General features: G+C 46.5%; 1 protein-coding gene across 11 annotated transcripts in view; it reads left to right on the top strand.

The window, feature by feature from the left end:
- Positions 1–6000, top strand: part of LOC142575238 (transducin-like enhancer protein 4) — a 114765-nt gene that overhangs the window by 64456 nt on the left and 44309 nt on the right. The window lies entirely within an intron of this gene.

Genomic DNA, 6000 nt, shown 5'->3' with positions numbered 1-6000 from the left:
GTGACGTTCACGCCCTCACATACTTTTTTCTTTGTGTGGCCGGCATTGACCCAAATTTCGTCAAGGTAGCATATCGGTCTGCAAGAACAAACTGTAAAAATTAATTGAAACGTGTCATCAGCTAAAAACACCGCATTTTCGCAAGTTAGGAGAAGCAATGAGACAAGCGGCACTGTTCAGCTAATATGATCAAACAGTGCGCAGGGGCCGCTTGTTGTACAAACAAGACATATCGTTTAATGCATAATAAAGACCTTGGCCAGGTGAGTGGTATGAGCGGCGTTGCTATCGTCGAAATGCGGTGATGCACGACGCGAGGCTGCAAAAAACAGCGACGCTTGTAACTTGCAGTTTAATGTGTGTCCCGCTGAAATAATTCATTTCATAGAATTGGCAAACAAGAGCCCTTATGTATTTGCTGTATAGAGCTTGTGCAGTACACTTAAAAAAAAGTTTTTATTTGCTTTGGTGTGCCCATGGCTCTTGTCGGCTTTTACCAATTGCAATTTTCGTCCGATGAACTGCTGTCTTCACCACAGATTTCTAAAAATGACACGTAATATTGTCACAGCAGCTACAGATTTGCAACATGAAGCTACGTAAGAGAACTTAATTGTGTTATTTCACGCCCATCCTCTTGTTTGTGGAATATTAAAGAGCACGGACATGCACTAATCGTAGAAAACAATGTTATAGCGAAATAAACCAGCTTTATTAAGTTTTATATTTCTTATTTTTCGTCTTCGTTTCGGAACAACTACTGATGGAAAACTATACAAGCGACGCAAACATCATTACCTTGGTTCTGTCCAGCTTCGTAGAATTTGCATATATTTAATGTAGGGCTCAAGTTACGTGGGGCATCCTGTATATACGCCGGCCCAGTCAAGCGTCACCGACATAACCTACTGGTTTGTTTCCTAAAAAAAAAAAAAAAAAATGCGAGCCGCGTGGTTAACGTCATTCAAGCCAACGTCAGCGAGGCAGACGAGTCAACCACAGGCCGACGCTTCGGTCAGTCTGTTTACGCGCGCGAAGTTGGTGTTCGAACCATTCAACAAACACACCAAGCGTTCGCTTTTGTTAGTGGTGCTACTCATATAAATCCTCAAGCGTTGAACGCAGGCAGCATATAATGTACTCGCGACATCAACATGAACGTGTATAGTGAGGAAAGGGAAAACGTATTTACGCTTGGGGCGCGGGATTTTTTGGAGGGTGTCAAACTTCATAGTTCATCTATACTCCGTGCTCGACATTTAATCTTAACACGGCATTTTTTGCTCCCACGAAACAATTTAGGACCATTCGAACAGCGACGTTTGTGTGTATTAAGTGACAAGTAAATGCAACGCTCGTTTGGGTAATCAGATAGATAGATAGATAGATAGATAGATAGATAGATAGATAGATAGATAGATAGATAGATAGATAGATAGATAGATAGATAGATAGATAGATAGATAGATAGATATTATTTCGCAGAAAACGTGTTTGTTTGGCCCGATTCGTGCTGACTGAAACCGCCAACTTCTCATGCACCGTTCCGTTGCGCCATATATTACTTGTTATCACCGAGACCCTCGTTCATTACATAACGAGGGTCTCGAATGCAGCAACATTGATGTCTTCAGGTAGCATGTGTGAGTTTATTGACCAGTTGCCTTCACCCAAAAAAGATCACGTACTCGCGACGCTTACGGCAGAAAGGCTGTTCCACATCCGCCGCCAAAGTTTGTGAGTGGCGGCGCTGGCTAACACTCCCGAGGTTAGTTCTTGTAGTAAAACATAAATACCCAAGAAAATGGATGGAGAAACGGCGGCGCGGTAACTCCATTGGTAGAGCATTGCATGCGCAATGCGAAGACGTGGGATCGTTCCCCACTTGCGGCAAGTTTTTCTGATCCTGTTTCATCTGCGTTAATGTATCATTTCTGTAGTTCAATTGGTAAGTACAAGTAATTTCCCCTGTGTTGTCCTTGGTATCATTGTCTGTTGGCTTCATATGATATCACCTGCTGGCATTTCTTGCACGTTTCAGAACGCTGAGAGTGTTTTTTTTTCTTTATTTTCTTTCTTTTATTCGTAAGTAGGTTTTGGCTGAGCAGCTTCGTCGTAAAGGTGTTCTAGCCCTCCCCCCCAGCAACACGCACCTTCGCTTTTTCTTTCCCTGCCGTGTTCGATTGTGTGTGTTTACTTCGTTGAGTGCGCGTGCGCACACGGTGGCGGCAAGGCGCTCTCGCTCTTGCTGAGCCGTCACGGTGGAGCCGCACGTCGGTGAAAGCGACGCGAGCCCTTCGACCGATGGCGTGCAGTCTCTGCGTATACACTCAGCTGTGCGCACACGGACGCCACCTTTTTCTGTGCACCTCGCGCAGGGGGAGGGTCTGTCGCGCGGGCTCGCTGTTTTGACGAAGCTTGGTTGTTCTTTCCTTCGACGCATAGGCCGCCTCCTCCGCGTTGTGTTTGTTCTTTTGCTGAAGAGGAGAGCGCTTTTCGGGCTCCGTTACTCACGCTGCCCCCGTTTTGTTTACCTTGCACATTTGCACTGACTGGAGCAGAGATGTTAGGAGTGGCAGTCAGCGTCCGTGCTTGATGTTTCCCTTTTCGCTTATATAACGAAGGTAAACCGGTGACGGAACTTGAGGCGAGCTACTTTAGCGAGCTACTTTAGCGAGCCTGAAAAGAACTGTTATGGCTTGTGTGCACATTGGGCGAAAGCTCTGCTCTGTATCGAGCTTCGTCGTATTTAACGCGAAGAAGTATTATCACAGCGCAGTAATACAAGAAGAAGAATAAGAAAAAGGGGAACCTAGATGGACTTCAGTTATGTTCGTCAAATCGCAGAAAGCACCAACGAAGTGCAGAAAGGTGTGCTCAGTCAAATAGTCGTCGAACATTGACAGTGGTTGAAAAACAGGTGGGATTTAAGGCCCGAAATTGTGAGCGGTGCAGTAACAAACGTTTGTGTTAATTGCCTTGTTGTAGCGAGTATTTGTAGTATCTCATGGTCCATATTGAGTGTTTCCGCCCTCTTTTGTCCCAAAGCCTGTGTATGATTCATAAGTTTCCTTGTGCCCGCTTGTGCTGTCAGTGTGGGGGTGGCTGCCCCGTCAAGCTGCTCAAAATAGCAGCTTTTTGTGGCCACCTCTCTCCTTGTATTTTCTCATGGAAATAAATATTGATTGATTCATTCATTCATTGAGTGCTCGTAAAAGCATTGCCCTTTGCGGAGCACCAGGTTAACGTAAACGTGAGCGGGCTTTATATAGGGCGGCCGTTTTGATGGTGCCTTCTGGCGGCGTCCATTAATATAAATACAGAAACCAAGTATATTCTACTTAGCTACTGGTGTAAAATTTTGGCAGCTACGTAATCATTAAACACAGCCTTTTAGTTTTTCTTCTATAACGCCCCGATAACTCGAAAACTTGTCTGAACAATACGTCCTAGACAGGCTGGGGAGTTTTTGTCTAACGCGCTGTGGTTGTAGAAAGCGTCGCAAGGTGTCTCTATCAGCGTTGTTGCTGCATGCGGCATGCGTCTCCGGTAACCCGGTGTTCCGTGAAAGCTAATACATTTATGGATAAGCTAACTTGTGCTATTTATAACCAGGCGGTATGCTATCGTATGTTATCGTATCGTATCGTTAGGTTATCGTATGCTATCGGTATGCTACGGAGAATCGGAACACTGGAGGACTGGACGGCCGCTGCAGCATAGAGTATATGAGAGTAACTATACTGCGGCGGCGCTGGCAAAGACACCTTGTGGCGATTTGTTTAGCCACAATATGTCACATACGTTCGGGTTTGCATGACTGTTCGCGTCTACGGAAAAGAAAATATTAACCATATATTACTTTGCTTCATTTACGCCGCTGCAGTTAATTAGCAAACAGTCCCGTCAGCCGGCTCAGTGCTCTACTACTCCTGTGCGCTCTGGTTGAACCCACCATCGCAAGATGGCGCCACCAGCGTTGATCCTCACGTCTACGTCGTACAAACTGGCCGTCTCTTGTCTCATATAACTGGTTTTGGAATCGGCCATTCCATAGATGTATATTCGACTGGCGACGCTCGATACATACACCCCCACTGCTGGTTACCACTGCATTTACATCGCGTCAGCTCACGCTTATGGAATAATGTATACATTCTTTTTTCAACGCACATATGTACGTTGCATGTGCAGAGTAACCGCTTACAGGTCGATTAAGCAGGAGGCCCGGCCGCGTAAACGATTATATCTAAATGTGTTATGCTGAATTCCAATGGCGGAGTCGGAGCAAGTTTTTCTGCTCGTTTCGGAGCAAGTTTGTTCCAATGACGGAGTGAGAGCGGGAGTAAGGTGTTCCAATGAGAGAGTCGGAGTCGATTCAGAGCGGGAGTCATTTCGTGGAGCAGAAAAAGATGTTCCGCCAAAATCGGCGGAGAGGACCGGAACTCTGCGTGACGTATTTCCTTTACCACGTTTGTCTGCTGGGAGGCGCCACCGGTCACGACTCGCGAGGAAGCAAAAGCTGCTGCACGCTTGGCGAGATATCCATTCCGCGCTTAAAAAAAAAAAAATTACAGGCGAACGGCGCTGAAGAGAGAAGTGACTATAGTGTACTAGGACATTATTCTAGTACACTATAGAAGTGACCGGTGCGGCGGTGGTGGTGGGAGCAAACAGCGGAAGGAAGTGACAACACGCAAGGTATCCTGGGTAGCTCGGCGATACAAGTTCCGTTTCCGCCTTGCTCCGGCGGCGCAGGTTGTGTTCCACTCGCGGATTTGGAGGCGTTGCTCTGCGCCAGAGTCGCGTGCTCGCTCGCGGAGTACGTCGGCTGCTCTGACTCCGCCATTGGAATTCAACATTAGCATATCTCGTCATCGGGGTAAAGCCAAGGCATGATGAAAGAGATGCGAGGACAAGAGGCAGCTTAGAGCCTCCACACAGATCCGGAATAGATGATTATCATCGTCAGCTCGCCATTTCTTGTGCCGCATTTACAATTTATTGCCTGTGAATGCTATAACACCGAGACGTTCATTTTCAAAGAAAGGGGAGGAAGTGGGAGGATCAGAGAAAAGTTACAGGCGCTTCGCCAATTATGAGTACTATTTCTTCACGTTATATAGGCCTCGGTCAGTAAAACGTATTTTATTTTGCTTATTATTCGTTGCGGCTAGTGCAAGTAATGTCCGCTTGCACAAGTAATTCAGCTGAATAGCGATATATCTGCCACAGGCAATGATAGCGGACCAAAAATTAGTGCATATCATATTGACTGAAATAAAGACGGGGACAGCGGGAGATAACACATAAACAACACGGGCGGTATGATATGCAGTAAACACCAACTAGGTGAAGTTCTTCTGGACCAAAAGTTAGCTTCCGAGTATTGTTTGCAATGCTTACGATGGGCCCCAGGTTTGGGTTTTGCATTCGCATTATCAGTGCTGCCACTCAATTTATTGTGTACGCTAATGTCTCTTTACTGTAAGTGAACCGTTCACAAACGTCTCGGGCGAAGAGTCGTTTGCAAAGTTGATCTCCCTCTAAAGCTCTCTTAACGTATACCGCCAGCTCTGTGCCGGAGCGAGCTGCCTGCTGCAATGTACCGTGCACGTACTTACGCAGTTAGCATACACACTGCATGCGTCAAAGGGCGCTGGCCGTACGTGCTAAACCGTTCTAATGTAGTCATGCTTTAGCAGATGGGGCCTGACGATGCTTACTATCATGTGCTGGGAGAGAGAGAAAAGGCAGGGAGGTTGAGCAGAGGCATTTCCGGTCTGCTACCCTGCGCTGGGGTGGGGGGATATAGAGGTTGTAAAGACGACAAAAAGTGAGAGGAGAAAAAAAGGAACAAAGGAAAAGAACAGAAGAAAAATAAGAGGAAGCAGGTAACAGAAAAGGCGTACCGATCACAGGCGTTCACATCATGTGCTGAAGGAGCACAGAACTGTTATGGATGTGCTACGTGTATACGCGAAGGGCTTCCACCGCTAT

Source organism: Dermacentor variabilis, chromosome 3 (genome assembly GCF_050947875.1).
Source record: "Dermacentor variabilis isolate Ectoservices chromosome 3, ASM5094787v1, whole genome shotgun sequence".
Taxonomy (NCBI): domain Eukaryota; kingdom Metazoa; phylum Arthropoda; class Arachnida; order Ixodida; family Ixodidae; genus Dermacentor; species Dermacentor variabilis.
Note: the sequence above shows the minus strand (reverse complement) of the source record. Positions and strands in the feature narration are given on the sequence as shown.